This window comes from Tachypleus tridentatus, chromosome 1 (assembly GCF_004210375.1).
Source record: "Tachypleus tridentatus isolate NWPU-2018 chromosome 1, ASM421037v1, whole genome shotgun sequence".
NCBI lineage: Eukaryota > Metazoa > Arthropoda > Merostomata > Xiphosura > Limulidae > Tachypleus > Tachypleus tridentatus.
In genome coordinates, this window is record NC_134825.1 from 138,953,155 (window position 1) to 138,976,023 (window position 22,869).

The window sequence follows — 22,869 nt, forward strand, 5'->3', positions numbered from 1 at the left end:
GGTATGCTCAATAATGAATTAATTGTGTACAGATTTCCTACCAACTGAAAACATTCTTTCAATTTCTTCAGTTAATTTTCTTGTAACACTTATTTCTTACAAAGCATTACTTATATAATTTTGCAAATATGCAAAAATATAGAGAACAGAATGTGTATAAGATGAAGTTTTTATGTCATGGAATCAGCTGTAATAAAATATGGAGAGTAATATGATACTGTGTTTTACATAGCACATCAACACTATACATTAATTTTTTACCTTTCACACCAAAGTTGGTTTTGAATAAAAATTAAATTTTTGTCTTACTTATAACAACTTTATCTTAACATTTCAGTAATAATGCTGCCTAACCATACTCAGTCTTACAACTTGGTTTTACAAGCACAATAAAACATATCACAACCTGAGACCTCGAGGACAACGTAAAACATGTCACAAACTTTTCAGCAGAAAAAAGATTTTGCAGATGCATGGAATAAACATAAGAAATGATATTAAAAAAAAAAAATGTTACATTAACATTCTATTCCTATTGTTAGACTGGAAGAAATTTGTTGTTAAAAGAAGTGAAAACACTAGTAACTATTACTCATAAATGGTGACAGTTAGTGAATCTATGTTTTTGTCCTCAATTTGCTAAATGGTATACAAATATAAAAGTTCATTAAACAAAAAAATAATCAGATTCCTAAGAGTACTACATACAATGTATGTAAATCACAGGATGGTGGAAGATTGTACAACTTTTAGCATAATAGCAAACAAGAAATGAAAAATAATGTTGGTGTGTAGAATTTGTAGTTCAATGTTTAAGTAACAATTAAAATTACTGAAAGTTATTTTGCAAGTCATTATAATTCATCATACAATTTCTCTCCATACTGTATCTTATCAATTATTCAGGTTTCCCTAATATTAAACAAGATTGTTACTATTTATAAAATATTTATTTAATAAAAACAATCCCCATTTAGGGACTATGTGCATTACTATCAACATACTGTTTATTAAAATTGCTGGAGTCACTACTACATCTAAAAATATAAACTTTGTTTTGAGCATACATACATACATATACTTTTAAACACTGATTTAATTTCATTAAACTAATTTATATACTGGTAATTTATATCTTACAGATTTTTTGGCAGCATTCTCAGTAAGCCAAATGCCTGTTGCAAAATGTTTTCCTTTCAAATACTGAAGAAAATAACTTATTTCTTAACCTTTACAACACATTTTTAATTTTTGGTGACAAATGGTAAAGACACTTTCAATTATAATTCTTGCATCTGACAGATGCACGAACTAACACGCTAAGAGCAGATTTAAATTTCTAGTTAAGATGTCCAAGCTAAAATTCACATGAAAATATATTTCATCTTTTGAAAACCTTGCACAACTAAAGAAAAGCAAGATACTATTACTGCCATCACATGAAATATATATATACTATACACTATGCTAAAAATAATTAAAATCCAAAATTCTAAGAATGGTTTTTCTCAAGAGAGTTGGATGATTTTTTACTCTAGTAAGACTATAGCAATGGTATTTTAGTAGGACATTATCTAGGAAATACTCAATTTTCCCCAACATTTTGTAAAATGTTGAGTAACTGCTGAGACAAAAAGACAGAATTTCTGAATATTTGTTGTTGTTAAGACAGACAATAGTTTGGATTGATTGGTAACATATAAATGTAAAGTAACAAAATATCCAAGTGCTACAAGTGTAGTAGCTGTGCATGTTGTCACAGTTGTACAAAAACTTAGAATTAACTGGTCTAACCACGGTATTTCCTCTGTCACTCAAGTTGATAAATGAGCTCACATAACAATCCTGTAGACACCTAAACAAGTTAGTTGTGTTTCCCAAATTGCATTTCACACATTTTCAAGTCGGCTTCATACTATCAGCAGCATTCTAAAAAGTATCAAACTCAAAACCAAAGTATTCCTTATTATAATGGAATAATGCTTTTCAGAAACAAGACTGGATTTTCTTTGTGCATTAGTCACAGCACTAGCCAGAATTAAAAATCATGATTTCCAATGGTACATTGCTTTAAAAAAGTGCATTGCATTTGATTACAACTGATCTTGTATCACCAACAATGATATACTGCTGTACAAAACTCCCAACATACTACTGAGTGTGAAAAATTACAGGCTATTTTTTACAATATTTTTTATTGAAATTCCTTTGTGGTTCATTTATGGATCATGGTATTTAAGTAAGGCAAGTTGCTCTTATTAATAATTTCAGTAATGATGCTTTTATCCCCACAGAAACTAAACTTTATTGTATTTATGTCTACATAATTAAAAACTGCATAACTTTAATTTCATACCCTGTAACACACACTGTAGCAAAAATATTTACAATCTGCATATTGTAATCTTACAATGTTAAAAATGTATGTGATTTTAAAACTTTTAACATTGAGAACATTTATACACAGAAAATCTACATTTATAAAATTTATAAAATTTTACTACTTTTTCAGTTACAACCACTTTCATACAATTTCTTGCTTCATTAAAATTATTTTACGTTTTCTATCAATTTAAGTGCATTTTACATTTTTTTTAGAATAACATAATCCAAACGTCGAAGACAAATATACGTTTCATACTCTCACAAAAAAAAATCAACACTGTTTTGTTAGTAGATCTCTGCCACAAGAAATGCTTCATGTGAATAAAAACCAAGCATTACAAACAATGACCAAATATTTGATTTAGATGCATTAAATGGGTGTACAACAGGTTATGACTAGAAAAAAAAACACACTAATAAAATCACATTACAAACCAACTGTTGTGCAAAAAGTAAAGGTTTAACAACTTTGCAACATGATCAGTATAGTATATGCAAATATTTACACTACAACTTTTGATGTGTACCCTCATAAAATTTGGTTGATTTTTAGTAAATAATTTAAGTATTTTGTAAAAAACAATAATTTAATGAAGTATTTTTACTGAAGACTTGTTTGTCAATATATCACGTTTGTTTTCATGCTAGTCCAAGTGCAAATTAATTTTCATGTTAAAAAAAGTATTCTTCAACCCTAAATTCTCAAACATTACTTGTGTAATCTCTACAACCTCCTAAATATATTTCAAACATTTGTTTTCAGAAAGATTTTGTCTGTTTTCTCTACCCTGTGTGGGGTCTGTAAATTTGACTGACCCCATAACTTCCATAAAAAATTAAGAAATAAACATAACTTATCCTTAAGGACTACAAATTATAACACAAAAATACAAATGTTTAGTTTCAACAGCTGAAGATTATACATTTATATATTATTTTTGTTATACTGACTTTCCAGTTGTGTCTACTAACATTACACAAGTTGCACTGACATGGTGCATATGTACTCATATTACCATGTCCAATAATATAAAACTGAACTTTGGTTTTCACATAGTGACCTGTCTCCAATATGCTTTAGTGGTCTACTACTTAGTAAAATATTGTCACATTTCAGTTATTATACATGTATATAGATTGTTACTATTTACAAATATGTTCTTAAACTAATTTTTATTAAAACGTACAACTAAATAAATAAATGGAGGTGATAATTACAATAACATTTGTACTTATTTGCTGCTTACCATAGGTTGCTAAGCCTTTTCAAATTTTGCATACAGAGGAAGTGAAATAATTGTTTTTAGGTTTTGTATATGTAAATTAGAGCAGCCTTGAAATTTGGTTAAAAAAAATAAGATGGTTTCCAAACACTTTGAAATGGCTGAGAATGTGAACATTCTGCACTTTCAACTTGTTATTCACAGTGAATTTATATAAGGGAACCATTTCAAAAAGTAGAATAAGGTGAGCAGGACTGCTGCATTTCTAGTACATAAACAGTATCTCACCATACAGGACAGATTTGAGGTTCTTATTGTACATTCAAACTTGTCAATATTATTGGTAATTTGAGTTCCTCGTTCATGCAATACTATAGAATTAGTATTTTAATGTCACAAACAAAAACTTGAACCAGTTACCTTAAACAGGACTCACAAAAATTGCTATTTAAGTGTGTTCTTTCAATACATACTTTTAAAGTAAGAAATTAACTTGTATATAATCTGAAATCTGAATTATAATCTACAATTTGATATCAAACTTACTGACCTAAATTCTTAGAACAGTAGTTCAGTAAAATTCTGAATGCAAGTCAACAAATACAATGACATGGCCTTTGACCTGTGACCCACCATGACAGGGTTAAACACACAATCCAACTCTGCAAAGTTAATATCTATAGGGATAAATGTACTGTTCAGACAACAGTATGATATTATTGTCAACAAAATTTAGTAATGATACCAGAATAATACAAAAATAGCATTCTAAAAGGAGACAGAAACTGTCAATTAAAACCAAAATTATACTAGACTGAACAACGTTTTATACATAACTTCAAAATTATTTAGATGTGTAATTTTCCAGTTTACAGTTAAGCCAAAGTTTAGCACTGGATCCCATGTGTTACCTTGGCAGGAGCGGAATTTCAATTTTTTTTTGAAAAATTGTTATACGAAAAGATACTTTTAAAAGTATATTTTCTAAGCATTATAAAATCAAGTTTTTTTGTAAGTAAACAACATAAATATAAAAGCAAATAACAATACTCAATTAAGTAAAATTTAAAAAAGTTAATCTTCAAACAACAAAGAATCAAAATTAGACAGTTACAACTTACTATAATGTGTCTGGTGGTCCAATGATGAGAACTTCCCACTTATAAATATCATTATCATCTATCAAGCCAGCAGAGAATCCTTCCACTGGATTTTTGTTAAGCTCTAAATAGAAAATAATAAGAATTAGTATTTAAAATAAAATTATGGGATCAAAAATGTAACAACAGCCAAATGTAAAGGTTATTTACATTTATTCAAATAAAATTAACCTTTATTTTTGTATATGCAATTAAATATTAAATGTGAAAAACAAATATTGGTTCTCATGTAAACATTTTTAAAAGCAATGGGTGATCATACATTTTTATTAATCTTTTATATGACAGGTTTTTATAGTTGTTTGAACAGGTAAACACCTTACACACAAACATAAACTAAATGGCGAGAACAAACACTCCACATGACTTAAACATAGCTGTTTCATTGTGAACTATGAACAAAATAGGGTGTTTTTAGCACTTTAACCCTTTCACAATGTGGACTCCTATATTTTACATGACCTTATAACCACTATGAAACTTGTAACCATGAAGATATACATACTATACCTCTAAAAGTATTTAATGAGTGTTCACAAATTTGGCAAGCTTACAGTAAGAAACAGAAGTGTTTTGCCACTAAAAAAGTCAGAATTTTTTAATTATTTTTCTAAACATTGCAATTGCTTTAAATGAAAGTAATTTTTCATGTTAGGGTTAAAAATACTTTTCAAGTTTTACTTGTTTAATCTCAATAACTTCACATATCAACTTTATAAACACCATAAAATAAATAGAAAATAAATCTAAATTACACTTTTTTTTCTGTATTAACTGCAAATTACAACAGAAACCAGAACTCTTTATTCTAACTGAAGATAACAACAGTATGCATGTACTTATACTTAATCTTATTGTTTTATTGCCCTTTGACCCATGTCTAACTAATAATCCTGTGACAAATTATAAACAACTCTGCAAATATGCAGCTATGTTATCATGCTGAATTACATAATACACGAGCTGGTCACAAGCATATCTCCTGAATAAATTTTATTCTTTTATAGTAATAAAAAATACAAATGAAATACAGTACTTAAGAGACTTTTTTTTGCTGCTGATTTAATGAAACTTAAGTCCACTTTTTTAATACCATTTTTATACTTATAATACCTTATTTAATTAAAATCAAATACTGCAACAAAGAACAGACAGAAAGCAAATAATGTCCAAAAATTATCATACTTCTTTTGGCTTTCTAACTATGCAATAAGTTTTTTTTAATTAATTTTATCTCATCAATGTGATTCATGTGAAAATAAATTTGAAACTGAACAAAACAAAACATGTGTCGCATCACTTCACACTTCATTTCTTGAAACAGGAGAGGTTAATACACATTAATCCACATACAATAGTTTAATTACTGGCTACTCATGATTTTAGTGACAGGGTGCAATATGGCTATGAGTGATGAAATCTTATAAATGTTGTGAACTGTGGTATAATAACCCAAGAATAAAGGCATTATGTGGGATAAATTTTATCACAAAAGTAAAAATATCAATTCAATTTCAAACTTAATTTCCTTTCTGAATTAAGCTATTTTTCCCACATCACAAACATTTTAAATAAAGATTGAACCTCTTCAAGCAACCAAGATTAAATTAAGAAATCAATACATATTTTTCCACTTTTGTTCCCTATACATTTTAAATGTTCAATACGTAGACTAACAATATTAAAGTTACACTTTCGATGCTAAGCAACATAACATAAAATCCATTATTAGAATGTAAGGCTACCAAAACACACTGGGTTCTTTGTAAATTAGAATTTAACTGATTTTTTTTACCAATAATTATTCTATGACTTTGCAACATGTTTCTTCTACAAATGATCTAAATTTTGACTGGCTCACAAGGGAACTTTTCAGTGTCTGACTGCTTAAACTGCACTTTTATGCTATAAAATGTTGAGTCAAGTGTATACTAGGAAGTGAGGATGGTAGTACTTGCCCATTCATTTTTCATAGGCTATATGCTCGTGAAATATAATACATCATTTGACAGATTAAAACTTTGACTTTCTATTAGTTCCAAAGTGGATACAGTACACAGTTACATGTCAAATTCAAAGTGATAAAAAATTAAAATTTTCTTACACTAAATATATATACAACAAATACTTTTCTCCTCTCATCCAAAGGTATCTTATCCTGGTTCACTCTCTAAGCACTGCTAAATAAATTTTCACTAATAACATGCCACTCTTTTATACCCTTCAGTTTTGTGTCATTTCAGGCTGTATACTGCTCACGTGACTACCCCCCACCAATCATACTAATGCCATCTATACTGTTGTAGCTAGCTCAATCTACTATTCTAATGCAAACCTCATTTTTGAGAATTGAGAGTTATTAACTAGAAATATAGGCATGTCAGTGAGAAGTGGGAGAGAGGAGGAAGTACCTATTGGAAATAAATTTTCTGTAAATGTTAACTTTCAAAATTGTATTATGTACCTCACGCTAAACTACAATTCCATGGAGGGGGCGAGTAAAAGCACAACAGTATTCAATAAAAAGGTGAGCAACCACCTTGAAAAAACTGGTGTCATAATGAAAAAAAAACACACCTGTGGGATATATTACTACTTCTGGAACAGTAACAAACATAGGGTAGAATGTAATAGGCAGGCACCACAGCCTCATAAAAAAAGATGTACAGTACCATTTTTGGAAAAGTGCTGCATAACTAGGATTTGAAAAAGCACAGCACTGACAAAAATGTAATGTCTAGTGTGCAATAAACAACAAGCACAAATAAATATGTGCCAAGGGTAGAAGTCTTGTGGCACATGGTAGCATGTCAGTTGCTGTCCAAAAAGGCAAAGCATTCAGTGGAAATGCACTACTTAGGATATTGCATAACAAGAATGATCCTCCTCATAAAAAAGGAAGGTGAATTTCCCAGAATATGTAGCTTGATAAATAATTGTAAGGTAATTTAGAATTAAATCATTGTCAGCATATAGTACATAATTTCTCCACATATGTAAGAAAGCATCAGCACTGGACATGGTAATATTTAGTCACAGTAAAATGCCTGATAACTAGATCCAAAGGACCATGAAATGTATATGAATAGGTCAAGTGTTGTCTGGCCAGGCAAAATACATCCAGAAAAAATACTCTGAACATCTAATATTATTGTGGAGCATTGTCTACCCGAACAAAAACATCATTGGGAAGCATCTTAGGATGCATCGACTTATACAAAGTGCAATCCATCCAGGCAGAAATGCATAAAGTATAAAAAGCAACAAATACAGTCTACCCAGGAAAAAGTGCCTTGGATACATAAGGTAAGATCACATGTGGTCTGTCCAGACAAAAACATCCAGGGAAAGTGCCCTGGGAAACCACTGAGAATATAAAGTCCAACCCGCTCAGGCAGAAAACATCTAGTGGAAGTGCCTTGCATAAGAAATGTATTTAATGATCAACAAATAAGGTCAGCACAAGAAAAAAAAAGGGGGAATGTCCAGAACCAAGAATATTATGTTGCATAATCAGCAAGTATAACAACAATAGCCCGGTTCCCACCATATGAGTACATATGTTTAATTTAGTTTATTTTACAACCTCTGTTAAGAAGGAAACTTCCATGGTCTACTGCACTCAGAAGTAACAAAGACTCCTAGGAGGAGGAGGAATACACACTGGGAAGCCCAGAGAAATAGCACATAGGAAACAGTGCAATAGGTGTCTGCAATTCTCTATTTTGAAAAACAGAAAGACTCCAAGTGTAAGATCATGAGTCAGTATGGATGGGCAAAAATTCTGATCTGCTTTACGCAGGAATTCCATGAATAACTATTGTTTATATATCTAACAGTGATAAAAAAATTATGTATACATATACACAACTAGAGTGCATGAGTTGTAAAAGCTTACAAGCATTACAGAAATATGCAGATTTAGTGATAACATAATAATGAGTATACTTGAACAGGCAACACCTACCACTAGGTGGGATTCTTAAAGTATGATGGATAACAACAACATAAGATAATTCTGTGACAACTTCTTCCATTCAAAGGCAAACAGACATACAGAGAAATGATGCAGCAAAAAAGACAGGTTGTGCAAACAATGTGTGGCAAATGTATTGGGAGGTGTCTCCACACCAGCCTTAACAATCTCCTCCACGTGATGGCATTTTCAACCAGTTGAAGACATAGTCAGATGACAAATTTGGTGTGAAGATACATTATGTAAATGGCAACCTTCCATGGATGTATCTTAATGTGTCAGTCATATAAATTGATAAACCAAATCAATGAGTGCTATAGGTATAAGATCATGGGAAACAGAGGAATAACCATGAAAAGAGACAATACAAGGAGTACAACAGGGAATGGACTGGACAAAGTACTCAATACAGCCCAGAACGGGAGTACAGATGAGAAACAAAGAAAGTAAAAATAGATGAAAAGGCAGCTGATGGCCTGGGAACAAAGGCTCAATCCAGATAGAGAATAACATACAAGGAATAACAGAGGATGCACGAAACAGGAATGGCATAAATATTGGAATGACAATGACTACATGCCAGGAGTGGAAAACAAATATTTCATAAGAGAAAAATGATACAAGGAACACATTGCAAAGGGAGAACATGACAGAGAATGAAGGACAATAATGAGATTCTAATGTTGCAGAATGAGGAAATACAAAGAAGGATGGACCAGATGAAAGAAATAAATAAGAAAATAACTTTGAAAAAGAAGGCATTTTGAAAGTAGGGGAAAGTGTTCAACAATGCATCCCTTACATAAGCAAATGTTGAAAAAACCCTGAACAATCAACCAGGTGAAGGACTGGGATAGGTGAAGAAGAGAAGGATGGGATGGTTGGAAGCTAGGGTAAATATAGATCAAAGTCTGAAGTAAAAACAACTCCTTTGGTACACAGACAAGGAAGAAGGGGCTGGTTATACAGGCAAGGAAAGATGCTACACAAGAGGCAGGTCCCTGAGATAAGGCCAAGGACTGGACAAAAGTTGCACATAACGATGGAATTTGGATAAGGAAGCAACCATGACAGAGAATAGAGCAAAGGCTGTTGTTTCAACAAGAACCAGAGCAGAGGCAACCACATTTGAGCCAGCCAACACAGAGCAACTAGCTAAACAACAAAGAGTGGTATGGATAAGGGAAAAAGACTCTGGAAAGGAGTTTGACTGGAGAGTAGGCATATAGATGAAGATGCCTCCAATCTTAACTGAAAGTATTCATCTTCCATGCCAAGAGATGAAGTACTGAAGATCAAAAGGAAGGCAATTTGGTTTTCCAATGAGTGGAAAATGCACTTATATGCTGCATTTCCACTAGAGAACACATACAAAAACACCTGAGGATGAAAAGATCATTCCATGGGGAGAACCTGGTTTGGACAGGATAAACAATCAGTCACAATTTACACAATTCTGTGAAGATGACACACTAAAACTGTCAATGTCATTATCATTTGCCCAGTGTACAGGAGATCCAAAGCCTGTAAACAAATATCAGGTCTTGGTTCTCTCTTTTTTGGTGATATACCTAATGACAGAGGGATTATCAGAATGACCCATAACCACCCACTCTTGCAAGAGAGGAAGGAAATGACACAGAGCCTAATAAGCTGTCAAAGGTGCCAGGGTGTTAAAATGAAGAGTAGCCTCCTTGTCTGATAACTGACTCAAGAAGCATCCAATCATGGAAATGCATGTGCACCTGACCAAAGGGAATGAGACCTTTTAAGGAAGCCAAGTCCCCAGAAGAAAACATAACCTCTCACACAGAACTTCCTGGAGCCAAAATGGAGAATGCTAGAATTCAAAAGAACCACAAATGAATAAGATAAGGAGGGGGGTAGTAAAAGAATTTTTTCATAAATTACTCACATCTGCTTAGGGAGGAGAAGATGCATGCAGTAGCTAGTCATCCATGTAATGATGAGTCTGTAGATTGAATGAGTGAAGATGACATGCAAAAGAGAAAATTACTTAACAAAACAGAGATGAAGAAAGACCAAACATCAGCACCCAGGACTGAAAGACAAAACCTTCATGGACAAGCAAAAGAACGTGATGCGACACTGGGGCAACCGAAATAAAATAAGCATCTGACAAAATGAATTTGATCATCCAAAATCCTGAGGAAAAACAACCATTGAAGTGACAGCTATCACTCCATGGTGAAATGAGGTGCCTCCAAATATATATATGGCTGGGACAGATCTATGATGGGTCTCCAATCTCCAGTATTTTTGGAGACAAGTGTTTTATGTATAATATAATTGTACATCTACAACAATTACACATCCTCATTTGTGCATGATTCAATACATGTGAATATAACTATTAACTACATTATCTCTCTTAACATGGGCTTGGTTGATTTGATCATGTGACTATTGTCAATAGATGGAAGGCAAGTAGGAAAGCACTTGAGGTGATATTTGATGCCATTATATTTGAGAAAGCAAGGTTTAGCATACAAGGACACTAAAGCTCAAGGTCATTTCATGCAACTGTTGAAACTGATAAAGCACAACCTACAGACTAATAAGTATTTTTATTCATATGTCCATAATAAATACTGCAGTTGTGTCTCACAAATTGAAATAACAGAACTCACAGCTCATAATGTACTCTGCAATATTGTGGAAGCTGTTAACAACCATTATTTTTAGCACAATATATGATGAAGGATGACTGTACATAAGGATAAATTAAGCCTGAATGAGATATACTGATGATAATTAAAATGTTTATGAGAAATATATAGCATTCTCTATTCTCAGTAATGCAACAGCTGAAAACATTACAAATAGGACCAAACAAGAACTATTATCACATGGATTACACATTAATAACCCTTTCAGCATGAGCTCAGTCTCTGAGACCAACCTCATAACCATTTTGTGCTTGTTATAGTTTTCATGCTTTCACTATTAAATTTGTAACTATACTTTCAAGACATTTGACAGATTATCAGTAAACATTCCAAAGCTTTCACACACAAAATATTTTTTATTAAGTCTTAAAGTTTGTTAAGTAATGTTTTTTTTATTCTTTTATTGTACCAAGTTGCGTATCCAACATATAAAGTAATTTTCATTTTAAGATTAAAAACATTTATGTATCAGAAAATTTTCAAATTTCACATGCAAAATCCTTATAATATATAGATAGTTTGATCAAGTGTTTTTCCTTAAGAAACATTTTATCTTCACTAACAAGTCTCTGTACAGGTTCAGTCAATTTGACCAATCTTGTTACACAGTATAAAAATTAGGAAACAAATATAAATTATGCCATCTTTGTTCTAGAATAAGTACAGATTATAAACAGCTACACAGCTTAAATCTCATAGTATACATATAATAACATGGCACACTTCTACTCATGTTATTATATCTAATAAAACAAAACTGACCGTAAATTTTTACAAAGTCACCTATATTGGTTCTATTTTAATGGACTAGTATTTGGTAAAATACAGTCACATTTCAATTAATATAAACTGCATATGCACACAGATTATTACTCTTTACAAATGAGTTCATAAACTTATTTTTCTTAAAACACAAAACAGTAAATAAGAAAAAAAGCAAATATCTCATTTAGTTATGACCTTTGTACTTGACTGCTTCTAGTTGTAGCTTGCTAAGCTTTAAGGATGTGACATAATTTAAGGTGTGTGTGTAACCAAAAAAAAAAAAAAAAGCAACATTATACAATACCATTATGATTACAGTTTAATAAGTTGCATTTGTGTCTAAAAACATATGAAATCTTGAACAGGCTAAAGATAACTCACCAGCTTAAAGGTTTATCTTGAAAGAAAGAAGCTGTTATATTTGAAAATGACTGAGAAAACCACTAAGGGGACATTTTGAGCTTCTGATTGGTTATTAACGTCTCGCATGGAAGCGTTTGTAAGAGACCTTCTAAAAATATGGAAAGTGGTGAATGGGAGCCACCATGTGAGCTTCACTAAATACAGTGATAGCTCAGTAGATACAAAAGATAAAAAGATTTTTTTTCCTTTGTATTTTAACAAACATCGCATTTGAACCAGTACTTCATTCAACATACCATTGGCATACAAAAATAGATATTTAGGTGAATCTGTTTAATATTTACTTTTAAACTGAGAAATTAAATAATTTATAATATGAAAATCTGAATTATAATATACAGTTTGATATCAAACCTAAGGAGATAAATTCATAAAATAGTAGTTCAATAAAATTCTGAATGCAAGTCAGCAAACGTGACCCATTTCAAAAAAGGATTAATCAAACTGGTGCAGAGTTATGAATAAGGCATTACAACAAAATGTTGAAAAGTGAAGCAGTAAAATGAATTTTAAATGAACACAGAAAATATATCTTTAGTTACTGTTCTGCTCATGAAGTAAGCTTGATAGTCCAAAATATTGTAAGTTCTCCTTTGAATTTGGTGGAATCACAAGAAATTCTAAGACAGGTGATCATATTTAACAAATATTTCCCTCAAAGGAAGGCATTACATCAATCTTTTAAAATTGAGGATGTCCCTTCTGCTATGATGATCTGTCTCCAACAAAACACTTGATTTTGCATGCTTTTGTGGTTCAATATGGCAGTTTGCTGAATTGGTTAGAGGAAACCTGTAATGATATTGCATTGCCATTAAATGTATGTGTGTACAAGCTTGTGGGTTTATTCACAGCATGCAAAAGTTCAGTGGTTTTAGGTCTGAAGCTGTTAGAAAAGCAGTTCATAATAACTCTTCCAGTACATATTCTAACATGGCCATCTAAAGTTTCAATGCAGTTTGCCAACTCAAAAATTGAAAGCATGACTTCTCTTCTGCAGGATGCTAATGATGCTGGTACTACAACACAGTTTTTGTTTTGTTTTTTTTAACCACTTCTAATTCTATAGGTATTGAAGAGCCTGCATTTCACTTAAATGTAAACAGTACAGAAACAGTAGAAACTGAAGTTGGAAGTTATACCAATCAGTGTTTTTAGCTGTTGAATCAGTTTCTATGAGATATCCTACATATTATTTTCATAAACTAGCAGTGGTTGATAAATCTATATGTAAGCAATCCACAACTAATACTGATGAATGTACAACATTTATTACGGTTACCTGGTGCCAATAAAAACAAATGACTAAGATATGAAATAAACAAATGTACAGTGTTAGATAATTTTCTAAATCCAAACACTTCTGGTTTGCTTTTTTTGTGAAGCAGTATGCAAAAATCCTTCATTTAAGGATGTTTGTGCATCAGTTTTCACACTGCTCAAAAATCTACATGATGGTTCTAGTGTCCTAAAAAAGCTGAAAAGTTAGTAGCATCTCACCTTGTCAAAGCTCACATGAATCATCTTGCTTGTTTCTATATCTTGAAGAACAATGAGAACAAATTGGATATGCCAAAAGTTATTAATTTATTGGTCACAGTACAGCTCGTCTAAATGTTTTCTTCTTCAATAAAAGTTTAACGCGTATAAAGTATTTGTTTATTTCCTGATTGGAGGAACATGTCTAGAAAATTTTCAGAGAATCACAGCAGTAAACAGTTGTAAAAGTTGCAATAAGAAAATATCACTCATCACCTATACTAAATAAGTTGTGCAGCTGGTTTTAATAAGATATTTTATGTGAGCAATAATGACAAATTTACATGAAAAATTAACAATATACCTAACACAAAATTTGCATCCATTGTGAAGCACACGTTTGATTGCACACTTCAAATCCAAAGAACCGGTAAAAATAAAAATAAAAAAGTCTATATCTGGCACTGAACTTTTATTTAGATGTAGCAGCCTAAAATAACAGCATACTGTAGAGAATCAACTAATGAAAAGTCTGCACACCCTTCCCACAAACACATCACTAACAAGCTTGTAAATTTTTATTCTTGGTATACTATAACCCTTTTCAATGGTGGAGTCAAGATTTCAAGATCTAACAGCAGCCATGGATTCTCAGCAATATTCTTCCCAGTTGCAAGACAATGTTAATTGAAACCAACCTTCTACTCAGCATCAATATCACTGCAGATATAAAAGTAGCAGACAAATGTACAGTTTTCTTGGAATCACTGGTCATTTTACTCTTAACTGGAAATTACAAATGTTCAGTTGTTCTGACATGTCAGTGTTTTTATAATCATCCCACACCTGATAACAGTGCAACTCCATATGATGAAATAATGTCTTTTAATAAAAACAACGTGTCATGTCACATTCAATAATGTATCCAACATGATCAAGCTTTCTGCATGCCTGTTTTTGAACTACAAACACTACCTAGTGTAAGAGATGGTGATAGCTCATTACATATAGTGATTCAGAGAAGAACTGCTGAATGAATTTAAATCAACAGACAATTTATCAAAACTTATATCTGAGCATAATCCCTGCTTTTCCCACATACTACAGCTTGTGATCAGGGATGGAATGAAAGAAAGTGGACCTATGCTGAAAGTAATTTCCAAAGTATCAGCCACTGTGTCCTGTACTTCAAAATCAATGCAAGGAACCAACATGATGGAACTTGAAGTTGAATTATAACCTACAATTTGATACCAAAATTACTGACTTACATTCATAAATAGTAGATCAATAAAATTTTGAAGAGTCAACAAATAGAATACGATGTGGCCTTTGACTCGTGGCAATAGGATTAAAAATATTTTAGAAATTGAAATGCATATTTTTTTCTACCTAACTAACAATAAAATGAATTTCCATGAAAAAATAAAAAAACATGAAAGTTTAATCAACAGGAGCAAAATTTCTGTGGTTTCAAATTATTTCAGTTCAATACAGAAGGTTAAGTACATTTTATTAGAATGATTTCTAATATGCAAATCGCATGATAACCATAGCTGAAGTCACAGTGATATTGCATGCATCAAAACTATATTTCAACACTGTTTGGCATTTCATAGGTAGTGCATTAACACATAAAACTGTTCATTTTGGGAAGAATATGTAATCCTTTCCAATGAAAAACATTCTTAGATTCAAAATTTCCAAGAGCACAACATCCTTTGTACTTAATAAAATTGAAAAACAAATGAATATGGATCAATCTGGGACACAAGAACCATTCTAAAAAAATTTGCCAAGTTATATCCCAGCTATAAAAAAGTGAATAAAAGCCTTCTGTAACAGATGAAAATCCATAAACACAAAATATGGTTGCAAAAGTCATCCATGTGCCCTATGCAACAATAATTAACACAAGAAAAATCTGGAATAGCAACACAAGTCACTTCCATATTTAACTAGGAAATGTAAAACAACTGTTCAAATGGCACACAGCTGGAGAGAAAATAACCATACATGCTGACAAATGACATAAAACATAACTTGATAACTGTCACAAGTCTTGTGTCACTTTCTATAAAAAGTTCCAAACACAGTATAATACGTCTCGAAACCTTTTCAAAGGGATTCATGGTCATCACTAAATTGTGCCAAGACAAGTCAAGGATAAGAAGAATGGATATAAAGATGAGCACTGCTTACTGTCACACCAATATTACACTCTTTATACTACACAGAAGCACAGGATTTGTATGGAAACAAGGCCAAAATGATTTGGTTTCACTAAAATAAGATTTCCACTCACCTATTGCATTCAACCATAATATACCTCTAGTAGCAGAAGAATAAAACAGGTATTTATATTACTCATCATAACAAGAAACCATCATTCTCATACTAACTGGGTTATAGAAAGGATGCATAGAGTAATATGCTTAACCCAGCCAATACAGGTGAAATGTCATCGTGTTTGTTGACTTGCATTCAAAGTTTCACTGAACTACTATTTCACAAATTTATGTCGAGTTTGGTATCAAATTGTAGATTTAAGTATTATACATTAGAAAATATTTAAAAAATAACACTTAAATATTGATTTTTGCATATCACCTGGTAGGCTGAATGCAATTAATTCATATTTGTGATGTCCAAATATGTCTATAGTTTCTTATGAATTAAGAGCTTAAAATACCAAAACTGAGAAACTAGAAGACAAAATAAGAATCTCCTATCTTTTCTACTTGCTGAAATATCACTAAATTCACCAAATCAAATACAGTGATCCTGTCTACCTCTTTCACATTTTTGAAATGCTTATATACATCTACTTCTATGATGTATGAATAACCAACCAAAAGCTCAAAATGTCCCCTTAGTGCCTTTCTCAGCCTATTAGAAGTATTCAGACAGCAAATTCATTCTTTTCATGCCAAATTATAAGCAGTAAGGTAATATGTTGGTGAGCTTGAAATTTCATATTTTGTTTAAGACTCAAATACAGTATAATCACTAAGCTTCATAAATTATAACATCATTCAATGGTATTGATGAAGTAATTTATTCTGTTTCAAAATGGACATATAAAAACATACAAAAATTATGTTTTACATTCTCCACAGGCAAAATTTTATAAGGCTTAGCAACCTATGACAAGCAACAAAAATTTGTAACTAAAAAAGATAATTGTTTGCTAAATTTCTTTAATTTACTGTTTATGTTTTAAGAAAGGTACTTTTAAGAAGTTATTTGTAAATAGTAATAATGTATATACATATATAATGCATTATAAATGAAATGCGACTGTGCTTTATAAAATACTACTCCATTAAAACACAGCCAAGACAGGTCACTTTATTAAAGCCAGTTTTTTATTCTTGGATACTGATATGAATACATAGGTAATGTCTCATTGCAACTTCTGTAGGGTTAGCTAGCATAGCTAAAAGCTCTGCACAATAAAAATTATATATATAGTTACTATATTTAAACTATTTAGACTGAATATTTGTGTTTTTATATTATAATCCACAGTCACTACAACAAAAAAATGCATAATTTCCTAATTTCATATGGTGGTTGTGAAGTCGGTTAAATCAACTAAACCATAGAGATGTGACAGTGAAAACAACACACAAAATATAGTTCTTAAAAATGAAATGTTTGATAATTAGTCAGGAAGTTATAAAGGCAATTTTCTGATGCATTCAAATATTTTTAATCTTAAAATTACTTTGCATGTTAAATAGACAATAATTGAAAATAAAAAGGGCATGAGAAAAACATTACGTAAACCTTAAAACTTTATTTACAAAAAAAATATTTTACATACAAAAGCCTTGTAATGTTCATTACTAATCTGCAAAATTGTGAAGGTACACTTTCAAATTTAAGTTATAGCATGAAAACTATAATAAGTACAAAGCCCTTACTAAAAGAGTTAATTAAAATATGACATAGCCTTTTGTAATAACAGCTATACTGCATAGCTGTAGTCAAGATATATGGTAAGTAAAGAAAAGCTCCACATATACATGATGAGATTCCAAAATAATTAATATGCTCAACCCTATGCATAAGTTACTATATTTAAAATATTATCTAATGAAAGACAAACTTGCTTGTACTCATCTTTTCCAAAATAACCATTCCACTTAGAGTGAGAAACATACAATGTTAAATGAAAATTAAAACAGGAAAGTGGCATTTTACATCGTAATTATTCTTTTGTCTTATGACTTTTCCATTTGCTCTGATTATAAACATCAATTATGTCCAAGTTACTTTAACAAAAAATTATAGTTTCTCATGTGCGACTTTTAATTTATTGAATTTTTCCAACACTTATGGAACTTTTTATTTACACACTCATTTAAGTTGCAATTGGGGGATGGAACACTGAAGTAATAATCACTTTTTTTACTGTTAATGTTACACTAAAAATTTGCAATATAATGTAGTTGCTGTGTACTAACAATTACTGTCACTAATACCAATTTCGTTCACCAGTAGCGAGACTTACAGTGATAAAATGAATCTCTGAATAATGAGTCATGAATGAAAAGCTTAATAAAATTTAACAGAAATAAATTTGCTTATTCATTAAAACAGAAGTTAAGAGAATCACTGGTACCAAAGTTTTGCTTTCCAAAGGAAGATGATTTTCACAGAAGAACCGTCTCGAAATATCACGATTAACCTTTAGTCTACAAGTTTTATTGTTGATCAATCGCGGGAAAAAGAAAACATTAAATTGTTGCAACTATTTAGGCCTAACAGTAACATTAAACCCACTGCAGACTTGAAAGTTGCGAGACCATGTGACGTCAGACAGTAGTGTTAAAGGAACCACTAACAGCATACTTTAGTGAAAGCTGATAATAGTAATATGATGTAAACCCAAAAAAGATGCAATGACGAAATTCTGGTACATGTTACACCTCACATAAGAAAAGTAATGTGAAATAAACAACTTCCAGTATATGTTAGGCTTCAAGTATATGATGTAATATGAAATAAAGGTTTTCTTATTCAAAGTTAACTTCTTTTGGTCACAAGTTGGAGCCATTTTTGCACTGCTGCTATTTTAGTATATTCTACACATTTTCCTTGTTTTATTTTCAAGCCTACATTTTCTAATTGTTTAAATAACGTTTTCAGGTTTTTAGCCAGAATTGAATACTAAGATACTGTTGACATAGATCAGGTCCTAATATAAGTTTTATCAGCTTTTAAGAAGTGGCAGATACATTACAAAAACCAAACAGCATGATGCAAAATTCAAACAAGTTACCTTTTGTGTTGTAAGCAGTTTTATGTCTGCATTCATCATTAAGCTTAACTTGCCAGTGTCTGAAAACTAATTATAATATAATGAACCATAGTTCTCCCTTCCAATACATCCAAATAAATATTTTGAAGAAGGTTCCTACAAATATACATAATTATAAGTTACAAGAAAACAAAATTTTTGACCTGGGAACTTTCCACCTTAATAGGCAAAATGAACTTTTTTTTGTTTCTTGCAATATTTCTTCCTTAAGATTTACCCACACTTAAAATGTTTTTATACAGTGAATTATGTATCTATTAGTTGTTTTTTTAACTACAATACATAGATAATTTCTAACAGATTTACTGTTGTACTTTTCAACATTGACTACTGATCGAACAAACAAATTTCCAGAGAAATGCTCCTGCATCAGTCCTAGATTAAATCAGAAATATACAATTGCTTTTACATGACCTTCTACAAATTCTGTATTCATGACTAACTGTGATGAAAAATAAATTCTGCATATTAACTTCTAAACTTTAAAAATAAATGTATAATTATTTATTTTACTTAATACTTCATACGATCTCAGAACACCATCACCATCCAGCTGTGAAATATTTCACCAGTAAAACATTTAATTTTAATGTGACAAATCAAGATGTAAGTAATTATACAACACTACATATATTCCTGTGTCTAAAAACAAACCTGCCACTTAGCAAGTTGTTCATTTGTATGCGTATATGTAATAAGTAAAATTTAATAGTAATGATTTTGGTTTGGTTTCTTTTGAATTTTGTTCAAAGCTACACGAGGGCTATCTGCACTAGCTGTCCCTAATTTATGAGTGCAAGATAAGAGGGAAGGCAGCTAGTCCATCACCATCTCTGCCAACTTTTGTACTACTCTTTTATTAATGAGTAGTGGGATTGACAGTAACATTATAACATGCCACAGCTGAAAAGGCAAGCAAGTTTGGTGTGACAGGGATTTGAACCCACGACCCTCGGATTAGGAGTCAAGTGCTTTAGCCACTTGGCCATGTTGAGCCTCAACAGTAATGAATTTCACCCTTCAATAACTGCTTTAAAATATATCTTTATTAAGTATATTTATGTAATGGTTTTTTCTAAATTTCTATGCATGACATTCTGCTTCACTAGATGTTTCAATGTCATAAACACATGATACATTCTAGACTATTCCAGAAAGTGACCAGAAAACTAAATTTTGCCTTAAATTAACATTGTATACAGATCATTGGTTAAAGCAGTATTATATTAAGGTAAAACCTTGAGGGATGAGACAGGTTTTGCAAATAAATGGAGATATGATAAGGTATCTATTATAGAGTAGCTCAGAATTAATCTGAATAACTGAGTTTATGAGAATGAAGTAAGGAAACTGGACACAACATAAAACACAGATGAATGTGCGTATGCGTGCGTACACTTGTTTGACAATATATAGTTGCTTTTGCTAGATCAGATGTTATTGTTAGCCAACACAGTTGATCATCTACCAGACTCTTTTAAACCCAAAATTGTGTACTTCTAAGTTAAAGTCAGACTTACCTAAATTGGCAACTACCACTACATACATTACTGGTCATTATCATTCAAATTCAGAAGTTGTAGCTTCAAGACTGAGCTATCATTGAAGCACACTGTTGTCAATATCTTTACATAGTGTATAGCATTGTACTGTAGAGACAGTTAGAACAAAATCAACTTAATGACTTTCTTGAATACTCCACACATTACAATAATTAAGAATTTTCGAATAATACTATATTAAAATTAAAAAGTAGAAAATGCATGGTATGCTAATATACATTTCCTTCCTCTTTTACCTGTCTTCAAGTTGGCAATTAATATAACTTTAGAACAAACATTTCACCCACTCCACATACTATTTTGGATACCGGGACTTCTCATTAGGGGAGACCACGTACCAAATCCTTCTGGAAGTACAGCTTCCCTTTCACACATAAGCATGTTTTCAAAGAGCCTGTTGATCCCTGTTCCATTTCTTTGTAAACCATCATGTATGAGAAATAATCATCCTAGTCAACTATGTTAGTATTAACAAATTTTGCAAGCATTTGCATGATGGCTTGTATTGCCCATTCTGCATAGGCAGCAGACTATGGAATAATAAGGTGATCCATGCCATCCAGTTTTTGAATGATACATCAAGTACTCTCATCTAATAGATAATCTCTAACCTATTTTCTGAAGTATTCAACAAAAATGATCTCTCAAAATCCCTCGGAATGAACCAGCAATATCCAGGGCTATCCTCTGCAGATTAGATACAACAAGTCTGTGTTGGGATCTAAACAGTTTCAGACAATTTTTTCTCTGGAAAGTACATATTGTTGTTCAAGGTAAAGAAGAACCAATAATTTTTTGAAGGGGTTTATTTTGTTCTTGTCACCATTTTCTCTGGGAGGCACATATTATACATTGTTAACACAAGCACTGAACATTGACTTGTGCACAATCAGAACTGCTATCTAATGTTAGCATAAATTTGAGTCACACACTGATGCCTTCCAGTCTTTGTGCTGTGTAAAGTTCTGATAATTTACTTTTTCTGCAGAGCTCTAGGGACTAGTTGCAACACTGTTAGAGAGCTATATTTTATCAGTTGATTGCAAAGGTACAACACATTTTGCAGTGGCAACTGATTGTAAAAATGCCACAGACTACATGCATTGATGTTATTCTTTTCTAATGCTTACGTGAGTTATTCATTCTATACTCTTGAAACATAAAGGTCAGATTTATCTGTCATTAGAGGCTAGGTTTTATGGTCTGCATTAGTTATTGTGGAAACTAATACTGCTTCATTTCCCATACACTGCAAGGCATTTCAAAAACAGTCTAATTGTGCAATGAGACAGTCCGTTTGTATTCAGTGTTTTGGGTCTGGAAAACATTCTGTGGCAAAGTTATATTCTTGTAATTTTGTTATCTAACTTACTGTTATCCCACCTATTTACTTAAAAGTTTAATCATTTCAGAAAAGCATGGTCCACCTGGATGGTTGTTTTTACAATACGATCAGTGGCAATTATGCTTCACAAAGATGACTGTGGCAAGCAGCATTCTCTTTGTCATGCATTACCTGTGTTTAGGAGCCTTAAGTGTGAAACTAGCATGCACAATTAAACATTATATTTTGAGCTGCAAGTGCAATAATACTGCTCTGACTTCATTGCTGTGGGCACTGGTCTCAGCATAGGTACACAAATGTTGGAGCATCCACTACAGTAAAGTTCCAAGTGTTCCTCCACTTTCATGAAGACTACAATGCTTTTGCTATTTCAAAAATGTTGGTCATGAATAATGGTATGATTAAAAGCTGAAGAAACTATGAACTTTTCATTTGTTATGAGTCAAGACCAATCTCTCACTGTTGCTATTATAACCAGATGTTTCAAGACTCCATCTTTCCACACAGTATGATAGAGAAGCTATGCCTCTTT

At 31.7% G+C, this 22,869-nt stretch overlaps 1 protein-coding gene across 4 annotated transcripts in view; it reads right to left on the reverse strand.

Annotated features, from left to right (window-relative positions):
* The window catches only part of LOC143225420 (ubiquitin-conjugating enzyme E2 G1-like), a 58,003-nt gene extending 39,050 nt beyond the window's left edge, over positions 1 to 18,953 (reverse strand). For 2 of the 4 annotated variants that reach the window (XM_076454842.1, XM_076454834.1), the window contains exons 1-2: positions 18,732 to 18,896; positions 4,730 to 4,832 (exon numbers count right to left, since the gene is read on the reverse strand). The gene's annotated coding sequence lies outside the window, so the exon portion shown is untranslated. Of the gene's footprint in view, positions 1 to 4,729; positions 4,833 to 18,731 lie in introns of all 4 variants that reach the window. The other 2 variants (XM_076454843.1, XM_076454844.1) reach the window with 2 other exon arrangements.
* Positions 18,954 to 22,869: the final 3,916 nt, after the last annotated feature.